The following is a 25,821-nucleotide window of genomic DNA, read 5'->3' as shown; positions in this document are numbered from 1 at the left end:
TAAACAATAAAAAATAGCAGCAAGCTCATTTGAATACTGTGAAGGAAATGAGTGTATTCAAGGAAAGGAGGGTCCTCACTCATTTGTAACCAGGCTACAGTAAGTAGATGGCAACGAAAGGGTGTAAGTCCTCACAATGAAGGTAAACCCTAGTTTGCCAGTGTAAAAAAACACGTATTTTAAATGAAACAATCACTATTTTCTACAAATTGCATCTGTCTCCTTTAAACTGTGCCTCTTTAAGCGCTAGAGGAGAAAAGCTTCGACAGAAACCAAATAACCCATCTTTTGGTCTTTGGTGGTGTTCTACATTTGACGGGAACGCGGCAGACTTCCACATATCGTATGAAAGCCACTATGGCCGACGGTTACATTGGTGGAATTTCCGTCTATGAAGTTCCCTTAGACTACGCTTGCGCTGACTTGTACATCTTAGTGGATTCACGTCGACTAAGGTCACGTCGACTAAGTACGTCAACGTGAACTGAGAGCAATGCTTCATCGGCTATATACCAAAATTCAGCACCCGGACGCTCTTTTTAATCTATACCAGTGACCATAGGTCGGCAAACGTAAGTGAAACTCACTCAGACTAAGTCAAAAAATATATCTTGCGTTTTAGACTCATTCGGACTAAGACTCACCAGAATGTTCCTTAGCCGGACTCACCCCTACGCCAGCCATCGCTTCAAACAAACTTTCCAGGGCTCCCCGCAGCACCAGCGTTAGCGCCATTTAATCTGTGACGTCCCCCGTGGGCAACGCCACTGCTTCGAATGCCATCAGGATTCCCTTTAGAGAGATGGTCTATATTTTTTTTCTATTTCCCACTGAGGATTAACAAGATCACTTATCATAACTGCATTGCAGAGCACAAATTTATTTTATTTTGACGTGAACCATAGTAGGGTAACATGGCACGTATAGTTGAGTGGCTGTGCACTTAGTTATTCCTAATCTTCTACCCTCTTCTGTTACTCTCCAACATTGTGAGTTCACAGACAGATATAAAATATAATCAAATTCACGAGGGTGCCTGTAATTAAAGTGGCTAGCTTAAATATAACAGCGATGATGTTGGAAGGCGTGCGGGTGAATCAGAAATGAGAATCTAGAAAGGCTGCGCTAGCACAAGATATTCTCAGTGAGGCTGGCCACAGCTGGTTGAGACAAGTCAGCGTTCGTTCGCTTCCGCGTGCTATGTACACGTCCGGAGGCAATGTATCGAAGACCCACCGGAGCCTAGGGCACTGCATTGCGTCGATAGAAGGATGCACTACAGGAATGCGTTTAGGCACTTTGCGTATCAAGAAAAAAATTGAGGCAGCGGGACTCGAACGACATCTTAGTGAGGTGCATACTGATTTTAAGGTGAAGCTTTTAAGGCATGTGCATGATTATATCTCATAATGAGTGTGCTTTCCAGAGTACAGGCATCATAGATATTGACTATGAATGAATTGTTTTTTAATTCTAAGCTCAGCTTACATTGAGATACAAACAATCGGATCCCATTGGCCTATTTAAAATTTACAGTGAGAAAGTGTGTCGGATAGTTCATGTACAGGAGAAAGTGTGGTGACGCATTTTGAGAATATATGGGCGCACTTCATGGTGGTTGCTGTAGTGTACGCTTACCATTCGGTGAATGAACTTACTTCATTATTTTCAGTTCTCGCTTGCCATCAAAGATATATTAGAGGGTCAGGTCGTCCATGCTTTACTAAGTAAAGGTGTATTTGCTTTGTTTTTTTTGCTAAAGTGTTTTTTGTACATACTTCTGGTAAAAATGCAAGAGAAAAAAAGAATCTTTGTTGGGCATTACGTATGTGCAAAAAGTGTAACAACGCACCGCGTTCTAGCACTTTTTGCTTCGTTTTTTTTTTAAAGACGATAGTCTTTCTTGGGGACCTTCGACACAGAAATTTGGGTCTACCTGTCTGTCCGTCTGTTCATTCGTCTGTTTATCCACTCATAACGGTACTGGGCACATCAAACTGCTTCAGAGAACACCCCGAACGGCCAATCCTATATGCAGCGCCCACCGATGTTTCTCAAGGTTCAGCGTACATACTTGTGCGATTGTCCATTAAAGAGCAATTATCGCGCATATCTGAGGCACCATAACAACACGTATATATTTTTTATGTGCGTCTTTTAATAGAAAAAGCATACAAAGGTTATTCTAAGAACCGTAGCGTTCATCACGCGGCGCTGCTCATGCAACGCTTGCACGAAAAGGGGAGTGTTTCTAACGCTTTGCTAAAACGACACGGTGGTGGCCCCTACTCGTCGCCTTGCGTTCTACACCTTATCACCTCTGAGACAGGCGTACGCCCGTCTCAGAGCCAAGCGCTTTGTTTTACAAAAAAAAAAAAAAAACTGCCAGGTGGCCCTCATGTCTCACGTGTGACCTGACTTGAAGCGCTCGTTCGCCTGCACTGCGCGCTCGAAGCACTCTAACGCAGCGCCTTCACAATACCATTCACCGATTTTTTTGCGCAGAACATCAAATAAACGTTATGTTCAATCTCTCCAGCCGCAAGACTATCGTCTTTCGATGGCATTTGCACATTAACATGCAGACACAGGGCCAATTTTTTATCGCTACTTTCACCACTGAATCCTGGATGTTTTTTTTCGTAAATTGAAACCGTAATAAAAACTTCTATACATGTCACATGTGCGCATGCACGATACTGATAATAACGTTGGATTGGAGGAAAACATTTAGTACGCCGTTTTATAGAAGATTGAAAACTCTCGAAGAAGTGGCTTGTAACTTGGGTTATAATAAAAAAGAGAAGAAATTATCCTAATTGCTACATGGCATTGAACACGTCTCAAAAATACTTCTTGCAAAAGGAAAAGTGTGGGCATGTCCACCCCGTAGACCATCTATAGTGCGACATGCATTCTTTCTCACGTTTGTATAAGCTATACAGAATCATCAACTATCACGCTGTCCCCCCTGAGAATTTCGCGTAAAGAAAGTGTCATGTTTAGCAGTAGCTTCACGGAAAAGTTGTCGGCGCGTGATCATCATAGGCCATCTGTTTCATCACACATTAACCCCGTAGTATTGTGTGGTGAAATAATAAAAGTGGGCTTAATCCTAGAGCGCGAATGACATTACTCTCCAGGAACACGTTTGTTCATCCATATCAGACACACGCTAGAAAATGTCACGTATGTCAATATGGTGCCCAGGAAAGGCGCAGGTGTAACACTGGTCGCAGGACAAACGTCCACACAGGCAACGGACGGAGAGCATTTGTGTAGAACCTTTTGAATTCAAACCCTTCAGCTAATACGAGGCTTAACACTCGCTCACACATGTCATTGGGGATCTCAATCAATCAGTACGCATGACTAACAAATCAAACATTAAGTTACGATCTACTTTCCTTGCTTCTGTTGGTTCGTAAATCTAACCAAGAGCGTAAAAAAGGTATTGCACATTGAACGGCCTAGCATTGCGCCTGATCAGACGAGAACCGGCGCATTCAGCATGGTATGGCCGATCGGTAGCATTGCGCCTGGTGACTGTGATAATATTGACGTATTGTTATGGCGCCTCCGATATGCGCAATAATTGCTTTTTAATTAACAATCGCACAAGTATGAAAGCTGAACCTAGAGCAATATTGGTGGGCGCTGTGGATGGGGTCGGCCTTTTGAGTATCGTTTGGTCACTTCGGTGCCGTTGAGGGTGCCGTTAAAGGTGGACAAACAGACAAATGTACAAACAGACAGACAGACAGACAGACAGACAGACAGACAGACAGACAGACAGACAGACAGACAGACAGACTGAATGAATGACCGAAATTTTCACGTCGAAGGTCCCCAATAAAGACTATCGTCTTTAAAATAACTGAACTATATAAAACTGATATGGTGCTCTGAAGGGCGAACCCAAGCATGCCGTTTTATTCGGCACTTCTTTGATGACTCAGTGTCGTAGTCGCGGCGCATTTGTACGCATGAAATTAGACTCCTCGTCATCTTTATCCTGGCACCGATCAATCTTGAAGTCTGGATTACCCCTTCTGTCAAAGCATCAGCTATTTGACATCCCTCCTTCTTTCTTCACATAGTACGTATCAGCCAGACGACCACAGTCTAATGATCTTCGACTGCATTTGAAGGCCATCACATTTGAGTCTCGCTCAATGTCACTGAACTCGCGACGAAAAAAAAAAAAGAAGTCCGCGACTTGGCCGCAGCAGTAAGGGAGGGGGTCATTCACGACAGCGAAGGCAACATCGACGCCCGCAGTGATTTTTCGATAGGAGTTCAACGTCACACGCCTAGCTGGCTGTGGCTGTGGCATGTCTTGCGATTTTCATTTTTTATTTTCTTTTTTACGCAGCCACTCCAGATTTATTTGGTGCCTCGAAAAAGCAGCATCTAGACCACTAGATGAAAGATGAGAGTGTTGTGTTCGCTCCTGTACTTTCTTTCTTTTATTTTTATAGTGCGCTTTCCCTGACTCACTTTCTCAGCTATCCGGCTTTCTTTTTATATTTGTTTTACTGATAGTTCCCACTCACACTCGCTGCCAATGAAATTGTTTATGTTCAAGTTTTTAGATCTGTGTCTTCGACATGCATTTGTTTTCAATGCTTCGCATTCGATCTAAACATAAAGGTATGTGGATGACAGGAGATATGAAAGTGGTTAAAAAGAGCAAGAATTATGAAAAAAACCTTCTTTCTTTCAGCTCGGTGGTTAAGATTAGTGTGTGCTTGCCTATTGCATAATTATCAAATTATTCTTGTCTTACGCAGCAGTTGTGCATGCTGTCGTCATGTGCTTGCGGGCATAATTATTATAATTTCTCTGAGTTGTGGCATTCACGATAATAAATATAAATATCCCCTTCAAGGTTTGTGTTTAAAGATATGCAGAAACATGTCGACTACATGTGAAAGAAACGTAGGCGCCATAAGGACTCAGCAATACTTGTGCGGATCTGCTATTCGACAAAAAGTATTCAAAGGAGTATGAAAGGACATTGAAATGGTGAATTTTCAACCTTCCATGCGTACCATTCACTTCTTATCATTAATACCTGAAAGGTCGGAGCTTAAGTACTCGAACAAAGACAATTCACGCTCACAACCTCTCTTACCACTACAGCATACAAATGTATCTAATCGGATCAAATAACAAGAAACGCAACAACTACTATACAGTGGCAAATTCAGGGGCGCACCGTACCCATACCCCTTTCACCCCAACTTGTTTCTTTAGCATACAAAGCAAAAAATAATCGTTACAAGGAAGGAATTCTCCCTCCCTCCCCGCAAACTAATTTTTGCCAACGCCTCTGCAACAACAACAACAACAACAATTTAATAATAATAATAATAATAATAATAATAATAATAATAATAATAATAATAATAATAATAATAATAATAATAATAATAATAATAATGTAGTGAATAAGAAAGACGTTGATGCCATCAGGTCAGCTATCATCAGCACAAGAAAAAGGCACGAGATCGGCGATCAAGCACCGTCATCTGGGTTCGCCTGCCTTCCTTTAGAGCTACCACCCGCTTGCTGAGTTCTTCAATAAACCCCCTTTACATTTGGTGGATCGTGCTGGGTAACTGCATCACCTACACCCTGAAACTCCGATCCCGCACCCTGCCGTCAACCATGCAAGTTGACGCTGCCCAACAGACAGCCCCTCTCGCGGCTCCTACTTGCCCCGGCCCGGTTCACCAGCGAGACCCCCCGATCTTTTCGGGCGCCGAAGACCAGGACGTCGAGGACTGGCTGTCGTCCTACGAAAAAGTCAGTGGACCAGACAGGTGGGATGACGCTGCTAAGTTGAGCACCGTCAACTTTTACTTGGCTAATGTGGCGAAACTGTGGTACACAAACCACGAATCCGAGTTCGAGAACTGGGCCACTTTCAAGCAGGCAATATCCTCGGTTTTCGGTCGCCCTGCCGTGCGGAAGTTGCGCGCCGAACAACGCCTGCGCTCACGGGCACAAGAACCTGGCGAAACGTTCACCGCCTATATCGAAGATATACTCGATCTCTGCAAGCGCGTCGATGCCGCAATGAGCGAAAGTGCCAAGATCCAGCACATTATGAAAGGTGTTGATGACGACGTCTTTCAAATGCTCCTGGCGAAGTCTCCTGGCACGGTGTCTGAAGTGGTAACTCCGTGCCAGAACTACGACGAATTGCGACGGCAACGAGCTCTCACCCGTCGTCCATTTCAGCCTAACAAACCACTCGCTGCACTGGACGTCGTACCTGACCACTCCCGCCTTCTAGCACAAATGAAAGATTTTGTGCGTGAGGAGGTCGCACGTCAGCTTTCCCTCGTGCCGTTTTGTCAGCGCCAAGAGCTCCCGCAGCAGCAGCAAGAGCAACCACCGACGCCGTTAGCTCCCATGCTCCGACATGCACTTCAGGACCAGATTGCCGAGGCTATGCCAGTGCCCTTTCAGCAGCAAGTTGTCGCCGCGCCTCTTACTTATGCTGACGCAGTAAAGAGGCAGCAGCCACACCAGCCCTCGCCGTTCAATGGACTGCCGCATGTCACCGCTCCTACTCAGTCTTGCGTCGCATGGGCTCCTCCCCTCGCTACCACAGCCTCGACTCAGCCGTATGCCGCGTGGGCGGCGCCCCTTGCTGCAAATGCCTGGCGAACGCGCGATAACCGGATGATCTGTTTTGCGTGCGGCGGACCTGGCCATATCTCCCGATACTGCCGTCGTCGCGTGCCCGCCTACACAGATGTCCGACCACGAAGCAACTACACGGACCGACCACCTTTTGGTTATGAAAGTTCGGATCGTCAGTCAAACACGTCTTCTCGTGACTATCCAGCAACTTCGTTTCGTCACTCACCTTCACCCAATCGACGCTCCTTGTCACCCATGCGTCCACGACCAGCCCCTAAAAATGAGGGAAACTAGCCGTCGCAGTTCAAGGGGCAAGAACTGCGCTATCGAAATCTTCAAGTCCTCGCACCTTGCCGTCAAATATCGTCGAAGTTTTTGTGGACGGCGCCCATGCATACGCTTTTGTGGATACCGGTGCCGCTGTGTCTGTTATAGACGCCGAACTTTGCCGCAAGCTCCGAAAGGTGACCACGCCGCTTGATATGTTCTTACGTGCAGCAAATAGAGAACCTGTTCGACCTATAGCCGCCTGCACTGCCCGACTCAAAATTGCGGAGGACCACTACATTGTTGAGTTTATCGTCCTTTCCTCGTGCTCTCATGACATCATACTTGGCTGGGATTTCCTATCCCGTAATCGTGCCGTTATAGATTGTGCCCGTTCCGAACTTGAACTGCTTCCGTTCTTCGACCAGCCCTACGACCACACTAATCAAGCCGCGCACAAGCTAGTTGTCAAAGAAGACACTGACATTCCGCCGACAACAGCTGTTTTGCTCCCTGTGGTCTCCGACGGCATGCGTCATGAAGTAGCATTTTTCGAGCCATGAAGCCTCTTTCTAAGTCGGAAACCACTTCTGCTCCCTTATTCAGCCCTCTCAATTTCTAATGGAGCTAGTGCTCTCTGCCTTACCAATCCTTTTCCGCATACCATCAAACTATTTAATGGCGAGTCTCTTGGATGCGTACAGCCCATTGATAACGGACAAATTTTTACCGTGCCGCAAGAATCATCCCAAAGTGACCTCGCCGCCGTCAGTGCTCTTAACCAATCTCGTCTACAGGCTTCAAAAGTGTTCGATTCGGCGATCGCAGACGGACTGTCACCATCTGAACGATCTGAACTCCTCCAACTGCTGTACCAGTGCCACGAATCTTTCGATGTTGTTTAACCTTCACTTGGCCGCACTTCTACCACTCTAAATTACATCGATACCGGCTCCCATGCGCCACTACGACAGTGACCATATCGTGTTTCTGCGGTGGAACGCCAAGTTATTACCGAACAGGTGAACGATATGCTGCAACGTGGCGTCATTCAACCTTCACAAAGTCCATGGGCCTCACCTGTAGTGCTCGTTAAAAAAAAGGATGGTTCCGTTCGCTTCTGCGTGGATTACCGGCGCCTAAATAAGATCACTCGAAGAGACGTGTATCCTTTACCCAGGATTGACAATGCCCTTGATACTTTACAAGGTGCCGAGTTTTTTTCATCATTAGATTTGCGCTCAGGGTACTGGCAGGTCCCCCTTGCAGATGCCGATCGACCAAAAACAGCTTTCGTGACACCGGACGGTCTGTATGAGTTTAATGTCATGCCCTTCGGCCTCTGCAATGCGCCTGCCACCTTCGAGCGCATGATGGACTCGGTTCTTCGGGGTTTGAAATGGCAAATCTGTCTCTGCTATCTCGACGATATAGTCGTCTTTGCGCCAGACTTTGGAACACATCTCGAGCGCCTCAAACACGTCCTCACGTGCCTGAAGAATGCTCAGCTCCAACTCAACCTCAAGAAGTGTCCCTTCGCTGCTCGGCAACTTACGATTCTCGGGCACGTCGTATCAAAGGATGGTATACTTCCAGACCCGGCTAAGTTACGTGCTGTCGCCGACTTCCCCAAACCAACGACTATGAAGCAGTTACGGAGCTTCGTGGGGTTATGCTTCTACTTTCGCCGGTTCGTGCGCAACTTCGCCTCTATCATTGCGCCTTTGACCAAACTTATAGGCAGCACCACTGATATCTCGTCATGGTCTTCTGAGTGTGACCAAGCCTTCTGTACCCTTCGTCGTCTCCTCACTTCGCCACCAATACTGCGTCAATACGATCCTACGGCAGCAACTGAGGTCCACACCGACGCCAGTGGTGTCGGCCTCGGTGCGGTTCTCGCGCAACGCAAGCCTGGATTCGCCGAGTATGTCGTCGCCTACGCCAGCAGAACTCTTACCAAGGCTGAATCAAACTACAGCGTCACCGAGAAGGAATGCTTGGCGATCGTTTGGGCGCTTGTCAAGTTCCGCCCATACCTTTATGGCCATGCTTTTGGTGTAGTAACGGACCACCACGCATTATGCTGGTTATCTTCGCTTAAGGACCCATCGGGTCGTCTTGCCCGTTGGGCTCTTCGGCTTCAAGAATATGACATTCCCGTGGTATATCGTTCCGGCCACAAGCATGCCGATGCTGATGCGCTGTCACGATCTCCCCTATCCCCGGACATCGCATCTGTTTCCTCGGACAACACGTTGTCAGCGCTTGACGAGGACACCATCTCTTCTGCACAACGCAATGACCCATGGATCGCTTCGCTTCTTGACGCGTTATCCGAGGCACCGACACTTCCAACCACTCGAACCCTGCGCCGCCAGGCTCCGCACTTCAGTATTTGGGATGGCCTTTTGTACCGGCGCAACTATTCAGCAGATGGTAGGAAATGGCTACTAGTCATTCCCCGAGCACTGCGCTCTACCATCTGCGCGTTGTTTCATTCCGACCCGCAATGTGCTCACGCTGGTGTTTTCAAGACCTACGAGCGCCTACGAAAAAGGTATTACTGGCGCGGAATGTTTACCTTCGTCCGCCAGTTCATTCGCGGCTGCCACGAATGTCAGCGGCGGAAAAGCCCGCCACATCCTGCAACAGGTTCATTGCAGCCACTTCCATGCCCAGACCGCCCATTCGACCGAGTAGGAATTGACCTCTACGGACCACTACCATTAACAACGGCAGGCAACCGATGGGCTATCGTGGCAGTGGATCATCTAACACGGTACGCTGAAACTGCTGCTCTCCCCACAGCTGCAGCACAAGACGTCGCCACTTTCATACTCAATCGTTTTGTGCTTCGTCATGGTCCTCCTCGAGAACTCCTCAGTGACCGAGGGCGTGTTTTCCTCTCCGATGTAATACAAGCACTTCTTCAACAGTGCCATATGGTTCACCGGAAGAGTACAGCCTACCACCCACAGCCGAACGGCTTGACTGAGTGGTTTAATCGTACTCTGGGGGACATGCTCGCTACGCATGTCGCTTCTGATCAAACAAACTGGGACCTCGTTCTCCCATTTGTTACATGCGCGTATAACACCGCTACGCAAGTCACCGGGTTTTCCCCATTTTTCCCCTGTACGGTCGCGAACCATCACACACCATCGACACTTTACTGCCATACTCGCCAGATCCCTCCGAATACCAGCCTGTCTCGGAAGCCGCTCGTTACGCAGAAGAGTGCCGCAAGCTAGCCAAGCGGCTTACTACATCCGACCAACAGCGCCAGAAGGAGATCCGTGACGACGACCATCGTTCTGCACCAACGTTCGTTCCTGGAGCACTTGTATGGCTTCATGTACCGCCCTGTGCCCCTGGTGTATCACCCAAGCTACTCTCTAATTATCATGGTCCCTACCGCGTGGTCGAGCGTACTTCACCCGTGAACTACGCCATTGAGCCCCTCACGCCACCGAGCGACTGTCGTCGGCGTGGACGTGATATCGTTCACGTAAACCGTCTGAAGCCGTACTTTGACCCGCTTGTCCCCACGTGTTAGATCGCCAGGATGGCTTCAACTTTTTCACCGGGGGTAATTGTAGTGAATAAGAAAGACGTTGATGCCATCAGGTCAGCTATCATCAGCACAAGAAAAAGGCACAAGATCGGCGATCAAGCACCGTCATCTGGGTTCGCCTGCCTTCCTTTAGAGCTACCACCCGCTTGCTGAGTTCTTCCATAAACTTCCTTTACAACAACAACAACAATAATAATAATAATAATAATAATAATAATAATAATAATAATAATAATAATAATAATAATAATAATAATAATAATAATAATAATAATGAAAATAAAATAACAGCTAAGTTTTTAAGAGTGTATTGCCACAGGAAAGCACAAATACATGTTTTTCTCGCACTAGATGCTTTACCAGAGTTGGGCGTTACTTTCAAGCGACAAGATAGCTGGAAGTTTCGCCACTTTCGGCGCGTGGGTGTTGAGCGCGGTGAATAGGCCAACTAATTAGGGGAGTTGGCGGTGGGCTTTGATTCGGCTCAAGAGTTTCGGCTTTGCTTACGAAACTTGGCGATTCGTTTAGCACACGTCATACAGGCTTCGAAACATAATTAGGAGTTGATGATGGGCGCTGACGGTGTGAAGGAGGTTTAAAAATAGCTGCCGCGACACGAATGTACCGGTGGTTGCACAGCTTAGCGGGGGGCCTTTCCATAGTAATGGTCTAACCACCCTTGATTAACTTACTAACATACTGCAACCTCTTGCCTATGAGAAAAAAAAACGACCCGTACTGGAATATAACAACAGTTCAAGTGAAAGAAATATAAAGCTGGTTTATCTATCATGGCGCCTTGAAGTATCATATGCGCACATGGTACAAAAGTATCTCTCTTCTTATATATATATATATATATATATATATATATATATGTATATATATATATATATATATATATATATAGATATATATGCGTGTGTGTCTGTGTGTGCTCCTCACGGCTTACTATTGCCATTTTCCTGCACTGTTGGCCAAGAACACACACTCTGTGACTTTGTGGTGATGATAACTTAGCCTCGTTACCTCGAGGTCCTTCATATTACTTGTTAGCGATATTTTTTGCTACGCATAATCGCTTTGGAGTAGGCAGTACCGAGTGCAACGAGATGATGAACGCTGGGCAGTTCTACAAAAGTTCCAAATCTTTTAAAGACGGTAATCATTCTTGGAGACTTTCGACGCAAAAAGTTTGGTCTTTCCGCCTGTCTGTACATTTGTCTATTTGTTCACCCTTAATGGTGCCCTAACTGGCACCAAAGGGACCAAACGTTACTTCAAACGGCCGACCCCATCCGCAGCACCCACCAATATTGCTCAAGGCTCAGCGATCACACTTGTGCGATGGTCAATTAAAAAGCAATTATTGCGCATTTCTGAGGCACCATAACACGTCAATATTGTGTATTTTTGACTAGAAAACGCATACATAAGTAATTTTAGGGATCGTAGCCTTTATAACGCTGCGCTGGCCATGCAACGCTTGCACGAAACGGCAAGTGTTTATAACGCTTTGCTAAGACGACACGGTGGTGGCACCTACCCGTCGCCTTGTGTTCTACACCTTGTCACCTCATAGACGAGTGCACATGGCGCGCTCCCCGTTTCAAAGGATAATTGCCAGATAGCGCTCATGTCTCACGTGTGACGTGACTTGATGCGCTCGTTCACCTCCGCTGCAGGCTCGAGGCACTCTAACGCAGCGCCTCCAGAAAACCAGTCACCAAGTTTCTTGCGCAGAACATCAAATAAACGCTTTTTTCACTCTCTCCAGACGCAAGACTATCGTATTTCGACAACATTTGCAGTGTAACATGCAGATACGGGGCCTATTTTTTTCTCAGCGAAACTACAAAACCTCGCAGAAAAACGCCCTTGTTAGGCAACCATCATATCATTAACTAGTATGCGAAATAGAGTTTGGGAGAATCCTGCTACTGGATTGCCGCTCTCACGTGGAGTTTAATAACTGATAGATGAGGACGAGTGTACAAAAAAAAGAAACATGGAAAAAATCAGAGATGTAGGAGAAAATCATCGCATTAGCGGGTATGGGAAAAGGAAGATTCAAAGAAAGAAAAAGAGAGACATTCTTGCTGAAACATAAATTACTTGGGTCGGATTCGAAACCGTGTATACTCACTCCGAAAGTATTTGTGCTGAGATGTTAGGATGCTACTAGCGTCTGAAGCACTCAGCCATCCTGGCACACTAGAAGAGCGTAACATTGCCTTGTATAGAAGCAAGCGCATGTGAAAGGCAGTAACTATGAGGAAGAGAGACGTGATGTGGAGGATGAGAGAAAGAAAGAGGGAAGAATTTAGAGTGTAGCACAGAAAGAATGAGAAAGAGAGAAATACAGATAAAAAATGTAAGAATAGAGACGTTTAATAAAACTACTGCAATTAATAGACAAAAATACGATAGAAAGAAGGAAAAATCAAGCATCACGTCCTGTAGCGAGAACATACCGCACCACGTAGCCAAGCCAGGCGCGCTCAGCATCTATTCCGGCGACACCGATGGATACATGACGCGCATTCTCCACTCTACAGTACTTATTCTGTTTGCGCCCGATCGTACCAAGACAGCAATAAGGTGTCCTGAGAAAGTTCGTACTCCAAAAGAGGAAGGGACCCATGTCGACACTGGACATCTCGGTCCACAAAGAGTTGAAATCGCGATAAGCCCGCGCTTCCCTGTGGCAAGCTTTGCGTGGTTTAGTGCAATTTTCCTTCCTTTTTTTTGGAGGGTGAAGCTGCTCAGGGTGGGGGTCCTCCCTCGCAGTGTATTGTAGTAGCCACTTGTAGTTAGTTTTGAAAATTGCTCTCTAAATGGCTGTGTGTGTATATGTCCTAGGAATAATTATCAGTAAGAAATTCAAAGTATATCCCCATAGTGAATGATGATCAGTGCGGCGAAACGTCCATCTCTCCATCCGATGCGTCCTCTAGTTTGATAGGAGCGGACGGAAGGACAGAGAGACAGACGACCGAATGAAACGGACAGACAGACAGACAGACAGACAGACAGACAGACAGACGGACGGACGGACGGACGGACGGACGCTACGCCCCACTCATTATCATTTACCTCGTGGATATATTGTGATTTTTTTTATGTTTCAAAAATGCTCGCTGCTGGCAGATAGCATGCCATTAACTTGGCCGTTGTACCTGTTTTATAAATACGATGTTACTGACTGCGTAATATTTATATCATTCACATTGTAATACACCCCTCTTTATAATTCGCAAGTGCGCTTACCTGCGTGGCATAATAGCTCAAGTAAAAGCTGCACATGTCATGCTTCAAGCGAAAATACGGTGCCACTTGAACGTTCTGGGGATTTTCTATTGTGCGTTGTAATATAAAACAGGCTGACTCTGAATTTTGCACGTCATGGCGTAAGTAATCCTCGCTTGAACAGGCTAATAGCAGTAAGTGACTGGCCGCGATTAATTGTTCATAGTGCACAGCAGGAAAGTTAGATTTACAATTATTAAAAGGTTATAAAGAAGCTAATTTGCTGTAAAATACGATATAACTAGTTCCTATTCTTCTATCATTCAGACCCTTGGTTTACAGAACATTTGCATAAAATTATGTCAATTTCACCAATTTATAGACCCTCAATCTTACTGCTTGACGAAGAGGCATAACATGTATTGAAATAAGCAACATTACCTCAACATTTAAAGTTTTTCTTGCAAAAGAAAGTCACGCTGGGCAGGAGCCATTTTTTATTGACGCAGTTCATGTAATAGTGTAGCGTGCTATAGCACTTCAGTGTTGCAGTTGTCCTTTAAAAAGGCCCACTGTTAGAAGGCAGTATTTTTTGTGTTATCGTTTGGCGCCCTGTCATGCTTTTTCAGAGTAAAAAGAAGTGATAAGCGTGTGTAGTGCTTGTGCCCTTTACTCGAAACGTTGCCTAGAACAATGATCAAGAACAAATAACAAATTAACTTTAAACAATAACCTTAAACAGTTCTTACCTAATTTTAGTGCGAAGATTCATTCTAACTCTCAAAAAGCAAAAACAAAACATTGGAATTACAGGCACAACTATATTTTCTTCACGTCTAATAGTGTAGCTAAGCTTTCGTAGCCAAAGAAAGCGTGCTTCGAGGACAAGGAATCCAATAAGTTGAATTGAAGACCGAGGTGATGTAGATCAAGTTTAGATACAACGTGTCCTAATTCTGCGATGATAGTTGCGAGATATTTTGAAAGTCACTTTTTGATAGCTTCATCAGTACTTTTAGAAGCGAAGCTCCTTAAGGCGTGGGCTGAGCGTCCCATCGTAATCGCATGTAGCCACCTCTCGTTAGTTCTTGAACCGGCCGTAGAAGACAGTACCTATACATAAAACGAAATGCATATACGCCGAAAAATAAAAACGGTACGATACCAGATACTATGATAAATAATAAAAATCACAGAATTTTCATGGAGTGAATGATGATGAGTAGTGCGAAGCGTCCGTCAATCTGTTTGCTCTTCTGTCCATCCGTTGGTTCTTGCTTTCGTTCATACGTGCGTTCGTCCATTCGTGCATCCGTCTTCTCGAGCGTCTGTCTTTGCATCCGTACATGCGTTCATCCGTTTATTGGTGCGTCCGTCCGTTAATCTGTGTGTGTACATCCATTCGTGGAACCGTCCATGCATCCGTCCTTTCGTGTATCCATCCGTGCCTCCATCTGTCCGTCGCGCGTTCGTCCCTGCGTTAGTCTATGCGTCCATCCGTCCGTCCGTTCGAGCGTCAAACAGACAGACAGACAGACAGACAGACAGACAGACAGACAGACAGACAGACAGACAGACAGACAGACAGACAGACAGACAGACAGACAGACAGACAGACAGACAGACAGACAGACAGACGAATGGACGGGCGGACAGACAGACAGACAGACAGACAGACAGACAGACAGACAGACGAAATGACGGGCGGACAGACAGGCGGACAGACAGACAGACAGACAGACAGACAGACAGACAGACAGACAGACAGACAGACAGACGAGAGACGGACGCGGCCAGGGGATGATTTACGGTTTGCCAATAAAACCCTCCGAAGCTTCGCCCTCTTCCTCATCCTTCACTCCGGGGATATGCTGTGATTTATTTTTCTACACGAAAAAAAGCAAGGCATTGAGAAACGCATTGCCAAGAGTTTACGGCTAATTTGTCGTTCAGGTATTTTTAATTGACTTTACACTCATAAATTAGCTTGCATTATATACCAATCGAACGTTTGCCAACCACAGGCCAAGCTCGTAGCGAGAAACGCGATCCAGAGTGAATTTATGGAAATTTACTTGTTATGACATATGAACACAAAACTCCCAGTAACAGTTGAGACCACTCCTGAAAAATATCACCTGCCACTGGTTATAGGTGTCAAGGTACAATATAGGTACAACTCTTTTTACTGTGGCTGTACAGCTATCTTTTTTATCTTGGTATTGGAATATAGGCTTTTCTTCTGTCTGGACAACTGAAAAGACAATTTCCTTATATAATCCGCGTTTGTAGAGCTTGTGGGAGTATACCTTGATAAATAAAATCCTATTTTATACATTAGCATGCTAGCTTACGTAACCTTACTTTCACACTTGCTCGTCAGGAATGTAAAAAGAATAATCAGCAAACGTTAGCAATTTTTGTGTGCTCAATAATTCATCAAAAAATTTCGTTGATGTTGTAGTATGGGTGTATCCTATCTTCACAATTATTGGTCATCAAAATGTGTTCGCAATGCCGTAAGTCAAACCGGCTGTGTTGCATTTCATATAGGGGCATAACACTACAGCCGTAGTGCGTCCATGGCAAAATAAATGTTTGATCATATTAGACAAATATGGTTTCATATATGTTGCACTGATTTGTTGGCCGGTAGTATCAGTATTACAACGTTTAAGTAACATAATGTGCTTAAGTCACTTGAAGTCTAGAAGTATTTTGAACCTGTATTAGCATTTTTAAAAGTTCATTGACTAATATGTGGGGTTTGCCATCCTACAGCCACCATATGATTATGAGCGGTGCCGTAATGGAGGGCTCCGGAAATTTTGACCACCTGGGGTTCTTTAACGTGCACCCTAATTTGAGCACAAGGGCCTATACAACATTTTTGCCTCCATCGAAAATGCAGCCACCGCAGCCGGTATTCGATCGCGCGACCTCCAGGGTCAGCAGCCGAGTACCTCAGCCACCAGGCCACTACGGCGGGGCTATTATTGCTTTTCAGAATCGTACTAACAGCTAATCAAGTTGCAGTTAGATTGGATGAAGGGCAGTTAAAAGCCATACAAAAAACAGGTGAGTTTATACTTAAGGATGCTGCCATGGTTTGCTGGCCCTTAAATGTGTGGAGCCTTTATTCATTTTACAGAACTGATATTATCTGCTAGAATAATACGACACGGGTGGTGCCCTGTAAGATTTCTTATTATTTTAAAATCAGAACAAAACGCTTTTATGAGAACGTGCCACGTCTGATGAATTGAAGAAATCACGTGGTATCAAGGCTATTTCTTTATATCAAATGCATATGCAAGCGAACAAGGTATTCTTACACATAACCCTATATCGAAGCTACCAAATGTTTGGCTTTTTATACGCCAACGTCAATAGTGTAGTATGCATATTAAACAGCTTTAAGTCCCAAAATCACAATTGAACAACCGCAGATCGCGAGATCAAATGCCGGCTACGACGGCTGCATTTTCAACGTAGGCGAAAATGCTGTAGGTCCATGTGCTCAGATTTCGTGCAAGTTAAAAAAACCAAGGTGGTAAAATTTTGAAGCCCTCCACTACGGCATCTCCCTAAATCATATGGTGATTTTAGGACGTTAAACTCCACATATCAAACAATCAATCAATCGCAATTGAGCAGCTCACTTGTCGTATACGTATGCCCATATGTAAACCTAGTTCTTTTTTTCTCTGCGAGTATAAAAAAGACCGTTTCAATAAAATTGATAATACGTTACAGAAGGATCACCGACAAAAGCGCGTATTTTTTGCATAGTTTTTCACGTGTAGAGCTCCGAAAACATGTGTCTATAAAAATGTTTCTTCGCTTCATGCTTGAAAGCGCGCTAACGCAGTCCGCGTGCGTATAACTGGTAAACTAGCTTCTATGCAACAAAGAAGGGTAATTGGGCGACAATACTGCAAACAGCTCAGTGATGAAGATCATTGCGCTCTTGGAATTGAACGAACTGATGTTTGTGTGGAAGCAGATTCAATGAGCTTCTGTGTGTATTTAGCAGTCACGTAAAAAGAGACGACGAATAAACAGCGCCCCGTTTTTTTCATTCTTTATCTTTTCAAGCTAAATCTCGTTTGTCAAGTTTGCGAAAAGAGTTTCTGGGATGGGACGCCGACAAAACACGAAAACAACACCTATAAAGCTCCTTTCAGCGATAACACAGCGAGAAAGCAAAACGGTAAGAACGAGCACGAATGACCTCGTGTTCTGCCTTGTGCTTCCGGGTCTGCTGCCGAGTGCAAACAAGGAACCAAGGAACCAACAGACTTACTTCCTGCCTTCTCAAGAACGCTGACTTTTCTGGGCCGCTGAACATTTTGACGTGGCACGCGAAGTTCCACAAAACACGCGACGAAAGCGAGAAGATGGACAAGTGCTCAAGAGATCCCCATGATTGTTACGAGCACGCAAGCGCGTGCAAACATATGTAAATAAATGAACGAACGCAACACATAGAAAGAGGTGCATCCTTAGCCAGCCAAAACAAAGATTTCGAAAGAGATAAGAACATACACGTCCAATTTCTGCTTTGTAGAAATGGCCATCAAAGATTGTTTTTGTACTTCTGCATTGAAGCAACATGATTAAATTAGCGTGCCAACGGGAGAACTGAATAGGACGTGCATTCATTTGATATGATGTGCTTTTGTCCGTGCTGTAGTTTGCTGGAAGTGAAGGTTAAAGTCCAAGGGATTCTCTAGTGTTATGCATTTCATCTTCTCAGTCAACGGTTTTGCCTAATGATGACATGACACACCATACTCGGTTTTTCTTAAGCACTGCAGGCGCCTAATGCTTTCTTTACCTGAACCTGCTACATCATTTTAATGTAGCGCAGGTGTGCGTTTTGATGCCCGTGCTAGTCTCGTAAGGAGGGTTTTTCGTACGTCTGGTGCTGTCACCCCAAGCTTCCCTTAGAGCTACAGAGAGTACGAAGGTAAATTGTGCTAGCTGCAGAGACTGCTTTAGCGAATGGAGCGCGCCAATCACACACATAGAAGTTAGAACTTCGACATCTGTTTGTTCGCGCTTGTCCTCTGTATATTTGTGTGTTTGCTTCCTGCGTCACCGTATGTTTGAGCAACGCGCTTTGTGTGTCGAACTGTGTGTGTTTTTTTAGTGCATTCGTTCCACTTGAGGAGCACGTTTGAGCTGCTTGCTATTTTTCGCGTGACAAAAAAGTTTGTCGCTTTAACAATCATGATTTAGCCTTTGTTGAAAAACAATGTACAATAAACACTCAACTAGACCTGTGCAAGCAAAAAAAGAAAAAAAAATCATCTACAGATGACCTTATTTCTGCGACGGCGCCTTTCATGATCATATGATGCTTTTGCGACGAAAAACCCCACATACCAATCATCTCATGACTACGAGCTGCAATACTATGTGCACTTCCAGGTCTGCACACGTATGAATAGCCGATAAAGTGAATGAGAGGATGACCACCTTACACCGCAGCTAAATGCAGCGGTTGCTGCCGGAGGCAAGTTGCCTTTTTGTACAGATTAATTTGACCGAATATGTAATATAATGACTAAAATTTCGCACCTTACGTTCTCCGTAAATTTCTTCACATCATTCTCTGCTGGTTTTCAATAGGTTTGGTTAAAACAGAAGTGAAAGCCTTGAAAATTTTATACCTTTATGCCTCTTTAATTATGTGAATGTGAATCAGTGCATAATGCAGAATAAACAGGGCATAATTATTGTTCAATTGGCTACCTGGTGATGGTGGCATTCGAAAAAATGACCAAGCGGACGCCGCAACCGAATCCGCCCATGACTGTGTCAGCAGTGTTGCTATTCTCTTTTGGAGATCCGATGCGTTGAAGCTACATTGAGTGCTATCCAAGGAGGTTTAAACCTTAGTGCTATCCCGCTATCAAAGGTTGGGCTTGAGGTATCCACCCACATTTACAACTCCGAGGCTGCGTATTATAGACCAAGGTCTTCAACTACGTATCCATTCAAACCTATCACGACGTGCCTCTACCCTGCTGGTCAGTCTGTTGCTAACAATTAACTACTTAGATGCCTAGTAGTTTGTTATTAGAACAGCTATTAGGCTGTCGTATTAAGTATCGATGCGATAAAGCAATGGACCACCTTCTCTGTGAGTGCACCTGCTTCAACTTAAACAAACGGAGCTGTATGCCGCGCCAGGCCACCTGGAGAACCGCCACCACCCCTTCCAAGAGAATGTACTCCTAGGGTGCTGGCTCACCAAATGTCCAGCGCCAGTGAATTTGAGGGCGTTGTTGTGGCATCTTCTAGCCGCAGGGCCTAATTAGGAACTGTGACTGCTCACAGAGAATGTTGGTGTGTCATACTTGAACCGTGCTATATTCATGACTGTTTCGTTTGCTTTGTTGCCTACTGCTGTCCCATACTCCTGTTCTCTTGCATTTTATTTTGCTCATTCTCCCTTCCTAAGTACTTAGTAGGAAACAAATCCTCCTGTGGCTATCTATCATCTTTTCTCCTCTCCCTCTCCGGACTCGGGACCAAGGAGAGCCTCGCCGAAGTACGATTTGCAGGCATTCAAAATCATTCTTGAGCATCGTCATATTCTTGGCTGTGATCAATGCATTCAGTCTGCGATTACCTTTACTGCGTACATATGCCACTGGTGACTAACTTTTTAGACACCTTATTGGCTTATTAACAAGAAGTAAAGAAATGGTGCATGTTCGTTGTGAATAAGAATGGACACCAAATTGATTCATTCTTTGTTATCTTTTCATTTCAAATGGTTTGACTGATGCTAACGCCGCGTAGCATTGGTCTTTCTTGCCAAGATATTAAGCATGTATGCTGACGTACTATCCAAGCATACTGCGGTTGTTACCTCGGCCACACAGCCTAGAGTACGTGTCAGGCGTCAGCTAAGTCAGTCCAGGCCACGCTGCGGAGAATTAGACATTGCTAACATTGCGGACGATTGTGCATATTACTTTCCGGCAAAGAGCTCGTTCTAGGTGTTTCGACGAGTGTGTCAGGAAAATGTCGTCTATTGAGGTGGTTTTAGCGTGTATCAGGCACAGTTTAGTCCTAGTCAAATCGTCGTCACTGATAGCAATTCACCACTATGGCAGTGAATCAAAACCGCAGTTTCGTTTGGATCGAAACGCTGTAAACGATAAGCAATAATTGGGACTATCAGCAAGAACGAAGAGTTCGTTTCATGAACAGTTGCTGACAACTCAACCGAGGCAAGCAAAGCGAAGCGAGGCAAGACATGTGGACAACCGATGCCTCTTATCGATCCGATATCACGTCCTCTGCACCACTAGCGAGAACGAAGCCCGACTCCAAGCGCGACAATTCCGCTGCAACACCATTGCACCAGCTGTCGACTATGATGCAGGGGAATGCGTTTGACAGGATTTAGTAGAAAATGTGAGGCGGATTTAGCTACGAAATACGGTATACTGCTTCCTTTCTTGCACCACCTCTAAATGGCCAGTACTACGTTGACGGCATCAAATACATGAATAGTGTTGCTTTAGAACAGGTAAATTGGCGTGAAACACCACTATGTTCGTACCTTTCACTCGAACCTCCAAGTTCAGCACTCGCAGCAAGTTATTTCTTCTCCCGTCTTGCACCCACAAAATGCGAAGAACATACATCTGAAGCTCCGTTTAGGGACCAGGCTTTCTCTGCTCATATCCGAAGTTCATCGATTCTTCTCCACGTTCACAGAAAATCAGTGTGGCCGATACGCGTCGCAAGCACATTACACGTACTGCCAAGAACGTTTTTCGTGCAAGCTATCCGCAAAAGTCTTGTGTTTTTCGCTCCATTTCGCCACAGCCCACCATGGCACAGTACTTGCCGCATATTGTGGACGTAGTAAAAACATTCCTCTTGTAAAGCGCCCACAAACACGTTGAACCGGGCACGCAATGTTCGCTTGAGATAAGTGAACAGCCCACTGCAATCAGCGCCTCTGCGATAGCGCACAAAAAAAAAAAAAAACAGCGGCACGCAGCCAGTGTGTCTGGTTCGAGAGAATATCTGTTCCGGCCGTTACTAATAGTTCATCACTTCCACTCAGTGCCGCGTACACACCTTGGCAATTCATTATTTACTCGATGAAGCACACAATGTGACGTAAATGAAAACAGACCACGATATCAGATTTTGCTACAATGTTCGAACTTCTGTGTGACCAATTGCCGGTTTCTCGACATTGAATCAGAAGTTTTGTCAAAAGTCGCTCACTCCAGCTTCAAAAGGACGAATTCTGGAAAAGGGATCCTGCTCATCCTCTCATTCACGGCTTTGCTGTTTTTCGTCTGATCCTGCTGTTGTTGGCTTGATCGTGTTCCTTTCAACAACAGCAAGAACGCCTTCGCCACTGCAGCGCTTTCAATCGCAGATCGCAATCTTGACGAAAAATGCGTAGCCAATCTAAACTATCTTGAAGTTCACGGGTTTCTGAATATGAACATGCAAATACTTGGAGTGAAAATAAATTTGAAAAAAAAAAACGTAGTACCACTGCTGTGGGGCTGCTGTTGACGGAGCCAAAGTACCTCCTTGCTTGCTTTTACTTGCGTCATATACTTGCTTCCAGCGCATAATATTTTGTTCCTACATGTGTAGGCATTAGACGTGTACCATAAGACTGCCGTTGTATGAAGTCAAGCAGTGCCCCGTGAAATCTTTTATGTAATAAGGTTTTATTATGGTCATAGTCGGTCGTGTTATTGTATCGAAGGGCGCGCCCAAGAGACGACAAAAGCGTTCCTATCGTCATCCTTGGCATGCCCATATAGGATAGTATGCATCTGATTCCACCACTGCAACAAAACTACATAGATGCGTAAAGGTCAGTGGGAAATGCCTCCAGTTGCCCGTTTAGGTGAAAGGGAGTATAGAAATACGACGCCCTGAAGACTTCTAGGCACTTATGTTGCCCCAGTGAGGGGAAGGGGAAGGGAGCAGGCATGGGGGCTTAAGAGTGCGTGCGTCTCTTTCTACGGTCTTAGAATGTGCTTAACTTCTTGGACAACATTTACACAATCCTTTAAATACGCAGCCTGGATTATTGTCTTTGCTTTGGACAACTGCTTTTTATTGCTATGGCACAGACGTTGGGTGGCTGGCGCATGAGACAGTGGACATACAGAAGTGCTTACCTTGTGATGTGCGGAACGACGTCAGCGAAGAAATATTTAATAGCTGCAACAGTTTTTGAAAGATGAAAGAGCATTTCCAGTGTTACTCAAGAATCAAGAGAAACGGGGGTTCACTACGAGGTGAAAATATTGCATTGTCACTCACGCAGAGAGAAAAAGAGCGACTGAATAGTGTATCATGAACCAACGGACCAGGAATACGTCAAGCTTTCGAACAAGTAAGGACAGGACATTCATACCATCTGCGTTCACATATGCGTCTATTTCTCAGTTCTTAGCCTTCAAGAAGGAGTAGCTTAAACAGATGCATAAGGAAAGGTCTGCAAAGATAGTAACGACAATAAACCCAAGTGGTTTGGTAAGTATCTCCATAACGCGGACTATTATTCTTTTTTTAGAATAAATTGGTCGAGTAAGCACTGCAGAAGTAGCAATACCTGAAACTTCGTATTGACCTAAATGTAGGACGAAAAAATTGGCAGATCCGACGTACAGTGGGAATCGATGATATGCGAAGCACGAATAAAAAAAAGTTGATATGTCACTTTAAATCAACACAACGTTACAAGGTGGAGGTAAATGATGCAGTACATGACTTCCGTGTGATAATTATCATGTTTGGATGTGTTGTTTACCATCGTCATCTACTCACGTCACGTGATACCAAGTTTATTATATGTGGAGCTAGTGAAACGACCACGAGCATGCTATGAGCGTGGTAGGTTGTCATGTTCTTACATGACATGCGTGGTAGGATTATCATGTTTGCACCAGTCATTTATTTGCGCCATCCATTGACGTCACATAACACCAAATTTGGTATTTGTGGAGCTAGCAAAACGGCCACCAGCGCATCATGAGTGTGTCATGTAGCCATGTTGTTACATGACACGCATTTCATGATTATCATGTTTGCACCGGTAATATACCTCCGTCATCCATTCACGTACCATAATATCAAATTTGGTATAAGTGACGCCAACGAAACGCCCGCGAGCATATCAGGAGCTTGACATGTATTCATGTTGTTACATGACACGTATGTCATGGTTTTCATTTTAGGGTCTGTCGCTTGTGTTCGCCAATGTAATCATGTCATACCATACCAGTTTTGCAACATGACATGTGAACAAAACCACTGCAAGAGCTGCAGGACCATGAAATGTAAATCATGGCATTAATGACATCCATGTCATTATTATCATGTTATGACTAGTCAAATATGTTCTTCATACAGTCATGTTATGCCATACTAAGTTTGGTATCGATGCCATTATCGAAACTGCCTGAAGAGCTAAAACTCGTAGGCGGCTAGATAGATAGATAGATAGATAGATAGATAGATAGATAGATAGATAGATAGATAGATGGATAGATAGATAGATAGATAGATACGGTATACTGCTTCCTTTCTTGCACCACCTCTAAATGGCCAGTGCTACGTTGACGGTATCAATTACATGAATAGTGTTGCTTTAGAACAGGTAAATTAGCGTGAAACACCACTATCTATCTATCTATCTATCTATCTATCTATCTATCTATCTATCTATCTATCTATCTATCTATCTATCTATCTATCTATCTATCTATCTATCTATCTATCTATCTATCTATCTATCTATCTATCTATCTATCTATCTATCTATCTATCTATCTAGCCGCTTATGTTTGGGTGCTCTCGTGGTCAACCCCTTGGCGTGAACCAAAATTAGCATGAGAGGGTAAGATGGTTTGACGAATACGACTCGCTGCTCAAGACATGAATAATGTCCCAATCGTGTTGCGTAGGTCGTCAAACACTTCGCGCCAGACAGTGGCACATACTCACGGGTGAGTATGTGCCGCTGGTATGCGGGTATGTGCCACAAGTGATTGACACTTAGTATCTACCCAGGAACGACGACAACACAAAGGGGCAATTTCAACGCACGAGCGTTAAGAAATACCCCACATTGGTAGCGTCAACCCGACGAATGCACAGAATAATGGTTGGGACCCTAAATAGACAAGCACTTGTCAAAAAAAAAAACACACACAATCAATCAATAGTTAACGCACGCAATGTACACACAAAATAAAATACCCTCATACAAACAAGTGTACACATAGCAATTCATATTCAACAGCATTTCACCACAGAAATCAGTAACAATTTGTGACAAGAATAAGTATATGTACACAAAAGTATTTACACCAATTCATACTCGCAATATAACACATGGCACAGCAATAGGAGTATTGTTACGTTAACATATTCATGTAAACGGCTGGAATTGCTAATGCACGTACTTCCTGTACATACGAACAAAAAAAAATATAGTGTTGAGGATTATGATGTGATAAAGTCGAAGTAGTCAATGTGTTTTAGCGACTCAAACGCCAGGGCGTTCCAGTCTGCAATGGTCTGAGGAAAAAAAAAAGAGAATGTAAATGTGTTGGTACCTGTCTGGAATGGTGTTATCGAAGCAGCATGGCCATTTCTAGTTTCTCGTGACGTCAGTGGTTGGATAAACGTAGAGGCATCTAGTGCAAAATGTTCGTTTTTTAAATGAAGAAGACATTTCATTCTCAGAAGTTCGCGACGAAGTTGGAGTTCTTGTATACTATTTTCTTTCATGATAGCTGTGGGGGAAGTGTGTTATGCGGTACTAAGATAATATTACCTAATGCATTTACGTCGAATGATTTCTATGGCATGAATGTTTTTGCTAGTGTATGGGTCCCAAATGACGCGCGCATATTTGAGAGTAGGTCTTATGATTGCAATATAAGCTGACAGCTTCACAGATGGCGGGGCAAAACGAAGTTTGTACTTGAGAAAACATAGCTTACGGAAGGTGGATGCGCAACTTTTTGATACATGCACATTCCAACTTAGATTAC

Source organism: Rhipicephalus microplus, chromosome 4 (assembly GCF_043290135.1).
Source record: "Rhipicephalus microplus isolate Deutch F79 chromosome 4, USDA_Rmic, whole genome shotgun sequence".
NCBI lineage: Eukaryota > Metazoa > Arthropoda > Arachnida > Ixodida > Ixodidae > Rhipicephalus > Rhipicephalus microplus.
This window is presented reverse-complemented; position numbering follows the sequence as displayed.